This window comes from Pelophylax lessonae, assembly GCF_965119305.1.
Source record: "Pelophylax lessonae genome assembly, chromosome: 1".
In the NCBI taxonomy this organism is placed as follows: domain Eukaryota; kingdom Metazoa; phylum Chordata; class Amphibia; order Anura; family Ranidae; genus Pelophylax; species Pelophylax lessonae.
Window position 1 is genome coordinate 772,359,824 of NC_138768.1, and position 12,824 is coordinate 772,372,647.

The following is a 12,824-nucleotide window of genomic DNA, read 5'->3' on the forward strand; positions in this document are numbered from 1 at the left end:
GCCAAATTTTTGCCACAAGTACAGTTGTCTGCTGCTTTTTATTTTTATTTATTTGTTATAAGTTCATAGTTTACAAAATTCTGCCTACTGTCCCATAAATGTGTGTTTTTTTGCATGGATATTAAAAGTGTGTGTGTTTGTGTGCTATTTATGGTGTATACTAAATTCTGGTCTATACATTGCATTACGTGTTTCATAGGCTCCTACCAGTTAGCACAGGGAATGTGAGACCTGCTTGTGTGATGCCTTAGTGTAATAAAAAAAATATTAAAAAGGTAGAATTTCCATTTATCTACTTATAACTCACAAAGTTAACTATCAGCAATAGAAATGCAGCTGTGGTAATAAAACACAAGCCTGAGAAAAGTTGGCTGCTTGCTCCATCTTTTGGTGATTATGGTATCACATTTTATTACAATTTATGTTCATTCTTGCTTATTTAAAAACATAAATGAATGCAATGCTTTGTCGGTACACTGCTTGCATTAAAAAAATAATATTAATGTAAGTATCTGAATATGAGCTGGTGTATAGGACTCTCATAGTCCCCTGTACAGTAGGGCTGAGTAGAAGGGAAAGGGTCAGTTCATGTGCTGACATGGAACATGCTGATAGGAAGAGAGCAGGGTATCAGAAAGAGGAACTCATTAGGCCCGGTTCACATATATGCGACTGCATTTTGCAATCCGGAGCGCTTCTGTTCACCGGTCCAGGTGTGATTCAGGTGCAAATTTTTCCCTGAATCGCACCTGAACCAGACCCAAAAACTTACAGGACCCTTTTCAAAACTGCACCTCAGACATCCTGGACATGTGTGAACCTGCTCCATTGAAAGCTTGTCACATTCACATGTTATGCGAATTGGAGGTGGTTAAAAACACATCCAATTTGCATATATGTGAACCTAGTCTAACTGTGCTGTTTCTTCTTCAATGGGCAGTCACACACTAGAGGTGGGCCTTCGATAGCCTGGGCTCAGAGAAAGTGATGGAATAGCGCTGGTTGGCATTCAGTCTGGAAGACTAAAGACATCTTGTGCCAGAGAAGATGTACGGCAGTTTAAATGACAAAAACAAAAAAACAACAGCAAAATATTTATTTTTACAGACACACAACACAAGGCTGTACAAATCCCAGCAGTCTGCTATCTAAGGCCTTGTTCACACTGGTGGCAAGGACTGCCGCTCTTCTGAAAAGTGATCCAGGCTCAGATCGCCTTTCAGAGGAATTTAACAGGTGGCGATATGTAGCCTCCTCACTTTCTTTTTTACCCCCTAAGTTTACAAGGCAAAATATTCCAAACCTGGCTCCTAAAGCAGAACTTTACCCAAAAGGAGAAGTTCCACTTTTTCTCCTCCCCTACCACATTTGGAACCTTTTTTTGGGGTGCGGGGGAGTAATGGATACCTAGTTTTGAAAGGTACCCTCTCCCACCTCCGCTCGGATCGCTCAATTACCAGTTAAAGTAGCGCAGTGCCGAATAGTAAATAAATTGCGTGGTCATGAAGGGGGTACAATCTTCGGGTTCTCAAGTGGTTAAAGAAATGACTGAAGCTCCTCTTTAACAAAGAACCTCGCGCCCAAATACTGTAAAAAAATAAATTAAAAACTAAAGGCACTAATAAAAATGTTAGAAAATGGCAGTTTTAAAACAAGCGCTTACCATTACATGCAGGCTTTTGTTACCTTTTTTCTGTTTAATAGGTTTTTATTGAAAAGGACCAACAAAGATATTACACGTACACTGTAAAAAGATGCTATAGAAAAGTAGCGAGCATGGGAATCAATTAACGTAACAACAGTTGAACAAACTGGGGTCCCAGCAGAACAACTTTGTTGATTCTAGGTAAACATATGCAATGGACACAGAGTGAGTATGAAGTGTTTTGAATCCTAGAGCAGAGGAAGGGGAGAGAAAGAGGGAATGAGTATAAAGATGGATAGATAGTAAGAACGAGAAAAGCTAGAAGGGATGGAAAAGTATGAGTGAAGAGGAGAGATAAAGAGAAACTGAAGAGAGGGGGAGGAAGAAGCAAAAGAGTAAGGAAGGAAGTAAGGGAAGAGATGGTGTCGGGGTTCGGCAGTCACATACGAAGACATAAAATAGGCTTTAAAGCGGAGTTCCACCCTGGAATTTTTTTTTTTTTTAAAATACCCCCGGGACAGTCAGGGCTAGTGCATTCCACAATGGCTAGCCTCTGATCTGTCCCGGGTTGCACTTACCTGTTAGGACAAATACTTACCTTGAAAAAGTCTTGTCCAGCGCTGCCATCTCAGATGTGGGCAGCTTGAAGCCAGCGCGATCCTCTTCTGCGTCCTCTTCCGCCTTCTTCGGTCCCACGATGCCCTGCGCCGGCCCCGCTGTCACTTCCGGGGCGCGCGCATCATCCCTCCACAGCTTCTGGGCATGCCCAGAAGCTGTTTAGAAGGGGATGACGCGCGCGCCCCGGAACTGACGTCGGGGCCGGTGCAGGCACAATGATTCCTGGGAGCTGAACGTCATCGCTCCCAGGAATCATTGTGCCTGCACCGGCCCCGACGTCAGTTCCGGGGCGCGCGCGTCATCATTGCAGAGCCAGGAAGTGACGACGGGCCGCGGCCGAGGAAGGAGGAAGAAGGAAGTAAGGTAAGTATATTTTCTTCGCTACGAGGTAAGTAAAAAAAAAAAAAAAAATGCGATTAGCTATTTGTTTTTCAGGTGACCCGGAGCAAGAAGATGGAGGCAAGTATAAAATGAGGGTGGAACTCCACTTTAATTATCTTGCCTTTTGTTGAAATTCTCTGCCTTGCCACCATCTTCATTAAGGGCATAGGATTATTCAGCCATTTTCTTCATGGTTTGCTGTGGTGATCCCTAGGATACTGCGCCGCACATCCCATGCATGCACAGTTGCACACCCAGCACTCTAGCAGAGGAATTGGCTTACCTACACATTGCCAGATTATAGGCAATTTAAACAACAAGAATTCAGAGTTGGTCAAAAATTAAGTTAAAATCAGTATTTTTTCCTAGAAAACTACTTAGAACCCCCAAACATTACATATATATTTTTAGCAAAGACTCTGGAGAGTCAAATGGCGGTCATTGCAATATTTTTTGTCTCGCGGTATTTGCGCAGCGGTCTTTAAAACGCCATTTTTTGGGAAAAATTACGAAAAATCACATTTCACTGCATTTAAAAAATACTGAACATTAAAGTTAGCCCATTTTTTTTGTATATTGTGAAAGATGATGTCACGCCGAGTAAATAGATACCAAACATGTTACGGTTTAAAATTGCGCACACCTGTGGAATGGCGACAAACTACGGTCAATAGAAATCTCAATAGGCGATGCTTTAAATTTTTTTAACGGTTACCAGTTTAGAGTTAGAGTGTAGCTCTTTTTTTTAAAATTATTGCTCACACTCTGGCGATCGCGGCGATACCTCACATGTGTGGTTTGAACAGCGATTTCATTCGCGGCGCGACTTTCGTATACGTTTTTTTTCGTGCGCGAGCTAACGGTGACGGGGGCGGCTAAATTTTTTTTTCCTATTTATTTTATTTATTTTTTTAACTTTATTACAGGTTTTTTAAAAAAAAAAATCTGATCACTTTTATTGCTGTCACAAGCAATGTAAACATCCCTTGTGACACCAATATGCAGTGACAGGTACTCTTTATGGAGGGATCGAGGGTCTAAAAGACCCTCGATCCCTCCACTACACTTCCATGTATGCAAAACGCCAAAAAAGGCATTTTACAGCCGTTTTTTAAATTTGCCGCCATTTGCATCAAAGCCGCTTACGGCTTTGATCGGGACTCCATCCAGCCGGCGGACGTGCCGGCTGGGTGCTCGGGTCTCTCCCACTCCCCCCCCCCCCCCCCCAATCTTGAGGGTTCCAAAAGGGCTCTACAGGATATAAAATCTAACATGAACAACACAACTTATCATTAGTGTTTTGTCTGCAAATCCACACTCCCTCGTTAATAAGACACTTTGCCGAATGGGATAACGGAATGGTATTTTTAAGCACAACTTAGACAACACAGCAGTGTGCAGTCACTGTGAAAAGTATCAACTGTGCGGGCAAAACACCAGAAACGTCAAAGAAAAGATGCTTAAAGTTGAAGTTACAAACCCATAGATAAGTCTTATCTAATTAGCTCAATGTAGCAGTTTTCAAAGCAACATAAGATAACCAACTGTGCAAATAACTAGTAAAACTAAACTTTTCCAAGTATGCCTACCAGTTAGCCAGAAAAAAAAATTATAAAAAAAGCAAAAATAAAAACAAAAAAAAAAAAACAATTTGCAATCTCAAAACAGGTTTTTAGTCCCACATATTTGTTCCTAATCTAATGCCCCGTACCGATTGTCGGCCGTAAATATTTGGCCGACGACCGATCGGAGGCTTGTCTTTATGATGCTTCCGACAGCGCACTTTCGGCCGAAAAGAATCTGTCGTGTAGGCATTAAAATTTTTGTTGGCCAACACCAGAATGGCCGATTGTTCGCCAGTCAGTACAGAATTCGGCCGACAATCAGCAGATTTGCAAGACTGGGAATGCTCAGAAAAGAAAAAAACACAGGGAAAGTTAACCATCACATGACATCAGTTCTGCAGTCGGCGACACGACAGCCCTGGACAAAAGACGGCCGATCGTTCGGCCGACGATCAGTACGTGTGTACGGGGCATTAGTTTACAGCCGTGGCCAAAAGTTATGAGAATGACACAAATATTCATTTTCACAAAGTCTGCTGCTTCAGTTTTTATGATGGCAATTTGCATTTACTCCAGAATGTTATGAAGAGTGATCAGATGAACTGCAGTTGATTGCAAAGTCCTTCTTTGCCATGAGAATGAACTTAATCCCATGAAAAACATTTCCACTGCATTTAAGAAGAAGGCTTCAGGGTGCCCAAGAAAAACCAGCAAGTGCCAGGACTGTCTCCTACAGTTGATTCAGCTGCAGGATCGAGGCACCACCTGTGCAGAGCTTGCTCAGGAATGGCAGCAGACAGGTGTGATACATCTGCACGCACAGTGAGGCGGAGAGTTTTGGAGGATGGCCTAGTGTCAAGAAGGGGAGCAAAGAAGCCACTTCTTTCCAGGAAAAACATCAGGGACAGACTGATATTCTTCAAAAGGCACAGGGATTGGACTGCTGAGGACTGGGGTAAAGTCGTTTTCTCTGATTAATCCTCCGAGAGCAACTTCTCCCAACCATCCAAAAACAGTTTGGTGACGAACAATGCATTTTCCAGCATGAATCACCTTGTCATATGGCAAAAGTGATAACCAAGTGGCTTGATGAACAAAACATCTTAGTTTTTGCTCCATAGCCAGGAAATTCCCCAGACCTTAATCTCATTGAGAACTTGTGGCTAATCCTCAAGAGGAGGGGGAAAAACAAAAACAAAAAAAAAACCCCACAAATTCTGACAAACTCCAAGCATTTTTTATGGAAGAATGGGCTGCCATCAGTCAGGATGTGGCCGCAAAGCTGATCGACCGCATGCCAGGGTGAATTGCAGAGGTCTTAAAAAAAGAAGGGTCAACACTGCAAAAATTGACTCTCTGCATAAACTTAATGCAATTGTCAAAAACCTTTGACACTTATGAAATGCTTGTAATTATTCTGCAGTATACCATAGTAACATCTGAAAAAAGATCTAAAAACACTGAAGCAGCAGACTTTGTGAAAATTATTATTTGTGTCAATCTCAAAACTTTTGGACAGGGCTGTATGAAAGTTCCATGTTGACAGTAGTGATCGTCCGATATCGTTTTTTTATTGCCGATACCGATATTTTGGTCATCGCATATCGATATCTGCCGATATTTTTGGACATTTTTTTTTTTTTACAGGTACTGTTGTGGAAAGGGTCTAAAAGACCCCCAAACCCCTCCTCTGTACTTAAAAGCATTCAAAACGCCAAGTTTGGCTGTTTTTAATGCTGTCATTTTTTTAAAATTTGGCACCGAGTTTTTACATGGAGACCCGGATCAGAGCCGAATGCGGCTTTGATCGGGTCTTCTCTTCGGTGGCCGTGCAGGTAGGATGCCCGGGTCTCCGTGACCTGCGTAAGGCGGTGGGAGGGGGGGCATCGGTTGTCATTACAAGACAGCCGACCGTCGGCTATGGACGCCGGTACCAGGGTGATGCCTCTAGCTGCAGACATCACTCCAGTACAGCATTTTCCCGAAATATCAGCAATATCGGTAACCTCAGGGGCCGATTCTATATATCGGGGAAAGTGCAGATGGGCCCTCGATATATCGGTTTTGCCAATAATTGGTTGATCCCTAGTTGACAGATAGAGATATGCCGAACCCCCCCTGAGCCACGAATTCCATTGAGGGCTATGGGAGCCAAACATGAAAATTCGAAAGTCCCTAATTTTAAGACTTATATGCCTTAAAAAGGGTATTGGGGTCTGGGTACTGCCCTGGGGGACATGTATCAATGCAAACAAACATTTTTTTTTTTTTCAAAACATTTTTAAAAGGAGCAGTGTTTTAAATAATGCTTAAAGTGAAACAATAAAAATGAAAATAAATGTGAAGGAGATAATCAAAAACGGATGTATATTAGTTGCGAGTAAAATAGTATGAATAAAATGTGTGTTCATAAAAACAAACTGAATCAAAATACCATAAAAACCAATCAGAGCCGGTTCACACTGGGGCGACTTGTCAGGCGTCCTGGTCGCCTGACAAGTCGCCGCGGGTCGCCTGCCATAGATTAGCACAGGACCCGTTCTAATAGGAGCGACACAAGTCGCTCCGACTTAGAAAAAGGGTCCTGAGCTACTTTGGGGCGACCTCGGAGCGACCTGCATTGACTGCAATGATATGAAGTCCGTGCATGCAGCTCCGAGGTCGCGGTGCGAGCTGCGCACCGCGACTTCACAGGTCGCCCGGCAAAGTCGGGTCGCGCCTATGTGAACCGGCTCTCAACAGTGTAAATAACAATATTGACTGATACCGCGATGATAAAAAATAGAAACAAATAGTGGTGAGAAGTCCATAAAAAAAATGTTACATGTAGTGGTTTAAATAGTTCATCTGTCCTTCAATGTGCTGAAAAAGCAAAAAAACACCTTCACCATAAATCCCCCTGTGAGTGCAATGCGCACTCACCTGAAGCACAAATAAATGATGTACTCCACACAATAGGCAAGGGGAGGAAGGTGTCCTCCAGTCACCAACAAGTAATCTCTAAATCCTTGTGAGGGGGAAGGGGGTCACACTCAAAAGGTAGAAGGTTGGACGAGAAGAAGATTCGTGTAGTTTTCTTCTTATTAACTAGAGGGTGTTCCACATATAATGGATGGACAGAAAAGGTCTCATATCGAGATTCCGTTAATAAAACAATTTATTAAAAGATAAAACAATCTGAGAATACTCACATTATGGTAGTGAGAAGCAGGCATGAAAGGAATAACACTCCTGTGTTAACTGAGCAGCTAATATTTGTCCCTGAGGAAGTCACATGTCTAGTGAAATAACACGTAGGAGGAGTCGAGTGATGTCAGTTGTGCTCGCTGTACTGTGATCTGTGTCGGACGAATATCAGCTGTGATTTTTGTTTCATGCCCGCTTCTCACTACCATAATGTCAGTGTTCTCAGATTGTTTTATCTTTGAATAAATTGTTTTATTAACAGAATCACGCTATGAGACCTTTTCTGTCCATCCATTATATGAGGAACACCCTCTAGTTAAGAAGAAAGCTAGAGGAATCTTGTTCTCGTCCAACCTTCTACCTTTGACTGTGGTCCCTTTCCACTCGTAATAATTTAGAGATTACTTGTTGGGGACTACAGGACACCTTCCCCCCTTGCCTATTGTGTGGAATACATCATGCGCATTTATTTGTGCTTTAGGTGAGTGCGCGTTGCACTCACAGGTGGATTTATGGTTAAGGTGTTTTTTGCTTTTTCAGCACATTGAAGGACAGATGAACCATTTAAACCACTATATGTCACAAAAACAATGTTCCCCGATGTAGATCCATCGTCAGTCACAACGTCCGCCACACCGCAAACCCAGGAAAAAAAAAAAAAAAAAAAGCTCTGCCCGACCGCTGAATGCCTCCTCCACCGGGTGACAGTTCTTAAACAGGTAAGAGGCGGGGCCACCTGGTGATGTCACCAACTGGTGCATGCTGGGTCATAACCGGGTGTCCCTGTGACCCGGCAGAGAAGGCTTTCAGCAGTCAGCCATGAACAAATGTGAAGAGCGTCATGATTGACGATGGATTTACATCGGGGACATCATTTTTTTAATAAAGAACTTGTCAAAAACCCTGGTAGTGTTTTACTTTTAAAGAGTTTTTTGGGTGAATGAGTAGGGGTACAATGCCACCTGCCCACAGACCCCCACAACCACCATCCATGGTTGTAGGGAAAAGGCCCTTGTCCCCATCAACATGGTGCTTTGGAGTGGGAGGGGCAGAGCCTCCAATGCACCATGTTGAAGGCATGTGGCCTGGTATGTTTCAGGAGGGGGTGGGGGGCGCTCGTCCCCTCCTCTTTCCTGGCCTGCCAGACTACATGCTCGGATAGGGGTCTGGTATGGATTCTGTGGGATGACTCATTCATTGTTAACCTCCCTGACGGTAGGATTCTTTCGGATTTTAGGTGCTGAAAGCGGTACCATTATTTTGCATGCAATTCTTGAGAATGAGCAGCCCAAACCAACTATTTATATATGATTTCTTTTTACTGTGTGTTCTTCTTTATAACATCCCGGGTATGATAAAGTTTGAAACACAAAATCCTAAATTATAATATAATAAATAACTATAAAAAAAATAATATAATAATACTTTTTTTTTTCCAAAAAATAACACTTTTTATTCAATAAATTATAGTAAATAACAATCAAAAAAACTGACATTTTTTTTGTCAAACAAGGATGCAATATATATTTTTTTTCCCAAAAAGGATGCAATATTACTGGTCATACTGCTTCAATAAACGTCCCGGGTGTGGAAAATTTTGAAACAGGGTACAGCGCAAAGTCCAACATTACAGTCTGGACAGTAGTACCGCGATTCCTTTCTGATTTTCTGTCCGGTGTCGTCGCGCTTGGAACAGCACACCACACACATCCTTGTGTATGCAGTCTTCTTCTCCGTTGGCGGAATGTGGTCCATAAAATGACGACCGGTCAGTCGTTCGGGGTTCACAACACCAGCAGCACAGCGTCCGGATCTACTTACTGTAGGTGTCTGGTGCCTGAGAAATAGGAGCTCAGCAATTTTCAACACAAAGTCCGCATGGAGCACAGGCCTGTCACTCTTCTTTTTTAGGAGAATGAATGCATTCCACAAACACTGCTCCAGGAGGTGTCTGAATATTTTTTTATAATATTTTTTCTGCTGTTTCCGCATTGCTGGATAGAAAGTCATGGCCTGGTCAGCTCTGTCCACACCTCCCATGGTGTTGTTATCTTTTCCCCCTTTTGTATGTACCATGACAGGTGTGGTGTTATGGATGGTACTCATCAGGCAGACATCTTTTTTGTCACGCCATCTCAGTGCCAACATTTTTCCTTTCTGCCAGGCAACTAATTCTCCAGGCTTCAGCTTTTTGTTGGCAAAGCTGGGGGGCATGTCACGCCGGTTTGCTCTGACGGTCCCATACGCATCTGTCTTATGTTGTAGGAGGAACTCAAACAGTTCTGGGGACGTATAGAAATTGTCTGTGGTGACACAGTACCCCTGATTCAGCAGAGGCTCAATCAGCGTCAGAACAGAAGCGGTTGCCATCCCATAGCTGCTGAACCTTTGGTTGAACTTGGTTCCTCTTCCGGGAAAAATAGGACCGAATTCCAAATATATCCAGAGCTAGATTCACACAGCATAAATGATTTTATTCCAAAGCGTGCTCACTTGGACGCAATATATTGTATCCAGCTGAGTCTCCCTTTATAGGCCATTAGACTTTCTTCTATGCAAATGTCTCTTTCTGGGACATAGGACTACTGGAAATTTTTCAAAATTAGTTGGTAAATGACCCAGATCTTTTTGAGCTTCGGAGCTGAATGAGAAGTCTCATCAAAATCGTCATTATTGGTAAATTGCAAATTCCTCATAATGAGGGAAAATTTGTACTCCGACATAACGGTGCCAAAAAAAGGAGTGGCCAATAATTTGTTTGTGGTCCAATACCACTTCTGCAGGGGTTTCCCCAGCACTCCCTGCAGAATAATTAGGCCCAGGAATTTCCAAACATCCGCACTGGTCACGGGTTCCCACATCCTGCTCCTTGAAAACCGCCGATGCGCTGCGGCTTGTTGCTCCTGGTACCGATTGGTCTCCACAACAATTTTTTCGATAACCTCATCGGTCAAAAAAAGTTGCAGATACGCCAAGGGGTTGTCCTCCTCAACATTGACTTTGATACCAGGTGCTCCGTTAAATGGGAACCTTGGGGGGCGCTACGTGCTCCGTACCGCAGTCGATCACGCACCAAGTACGTACATCGCTCAGCACAGTCACAGCATCATCACTGAAGTCACTTTCTGCGTCGGATGACGAAGTTCCCCATGAAATGCTGTCACTCCACTCTACAAGCGATTCAGGATCGCTGTCGCTCTCGCCCAGCAGGTCATATACCGCTTTTGAGGTTGCGGCACGCTTGTTTGAGGCCATGGTCGCTCTGCAATGTCCAGATACAATGTATAGGAAAAATAGAGGAAGTGCAATGGAGAAAGCACTGGGGGGGGCAATCAAAGGTGAATTTATTTTATTTAGGGAATGTAATCCAATAGGATTACAGTGTATCAGTGTGTTTGTGTGTTATACTTTTTGAATTTGCCGCCGGGTTCCACCCCCCTGCGGACGTCACGTCGCAGGAGACGGAAGCCGGGGCTCACAGACGATCGGGAGGAAGCTCCGCCGCCACATACATCGATGGATCCCGGTGACAAGGTAAGTAAAACCTCTACCAGGATCCAGCGATCTTCCTAGCGGTACCCCGAGTGTGGCTCGGGGTTACCGCTTTTGGCTCTAAAATGCAACCCCGAGTCACGCTCGGGAATACCGCTTGGAAGGTTAAGGACGTGGCATACGGTTTCCCGGCCCTGCTCCTTAACAACATATTGACTGTGTGTTCAGCGGCCTGCCAAACACACAGAAAATTCGGATGTTCTGAGAAAACTTGAACGGTCAAAGTTTGGGCCAAACTTTTGCTCGGCCTGAACCGTTCTCCCATCACTATTGGTATATACATACCAATGGATAAATTCAAGGCAGGTATGCCTGGAGGTAGCCCAAACCAGGGGTAGGCAACTTTTTGATTCTAGTAAGATGAAACATGTTTGTAAGAAATTGAGAGTGCCAAGCAGGGCTGCCATTAGAAGTCATGGGGACCTGTACAACCTACGATCTACAGCGGCGTCAGTATTAGCTTAATGACACCCCAAACACAGTAACACACACACACACACAGTTCTGCATAAATTGACAGTGCTATATAAGTACCTGTAATAAATAAATAGGTGCCTGCACTGGATCGCATGGTACAAACGTTTCCAAACGTAGTGTATGCAAATTAATGGGCTGAAATCGCACTGCACAGAACTGCATGTAAATTGCACAGGAACTCCTGTGCAATACCCGGTGTGAACTGGTCCTAATAGTGCAATTCCCGGTGTGAACTGGTCCTAATATCCCCCAGTGTCTTCTCACAACCTTCTGAACACCAACCATGTCTCCTAACTTTAGAAAGAGGAAGATATCACAAAGACCTGGGCAAATCTAAATGACACTGAATATTGAGGATGGCTTATTAAAGTCTAATATCTCAGTGACTATGCCTAAGCAATACTGTGCTTACTCCCTTATAGCTGTACATGTGCAGGGTGAGATCTAAGAATCTAAGGCACTGCTGCCTTTAACTGCTAGTCTTAGATTTGGTGAGAAGTTTTTGTAATCTCAGTACTGTGCTGCTTATTGTTTTCCTTGCTGGAGGCTCTGACATGAGGAAGCAAAGCCCTGCCTATACCAAGATGGCCACCTCTACACAGGCACACAATGCAGAACAAGATATGGCAAGGAAAGTTCAGCTTCAGGGAAGTTAGCAGGCAATGCATGCCCTCTTCATGCCTTTTTTTTTAGCACGGATTTCATAGTTTACTTCCTTATTAACATGAAAAAGATCTTCATAATGGCACACGACAGGGGTGTCCTTTGTCGCCCCTTTTGTTTGCCATTTCCCTCAAGCCCTTTTTATCCACTATTAGGCATTCCAACGATATACATGGCGTCACTGTGCACAGTCAGACGCATAAATATGCAGCTCATGCGGATGACATACTTTTTTTCATCCAACAGCCTCGTATCTCTTTGACTGTACTCTTACGAGCCTTCACGGACTTCCGCCACCTCTCAAACTTCAAAATTAACATATCTAAATCCGAAATATTAATCTCCCCCATACTGTAGCTCTGGCCCCACATTTCCCATTTCAATGGTGTCCGGTCACATTGAAATACCTAGGCATTTTCCTAACCCCCCGTTTGGATACCTTGTTCCGTCATAACTACATACCCCTGTTGAACATGATAAAATCAGATCTTAGGAAATGGTCCTCCTTACACCACTCTTGGTTGGGCAAGACCAACATAGTCAAGATGAGCCTTTTGCCTCGTATTCTGTTTTTCTTTCAAATGTTACCGCTGGGTGTACCTATTGGGCTTTTTATTATTTTGCAGTCTTTGCTTTCCAAGTATATTTGGCAGGGCAGGCGCCCCAGGATTGCCAGAACTACGCTTTTTCGTCCAAAGCGTTCTGGGGGACTTGCACTCCCTAGTATTAGGGATTAT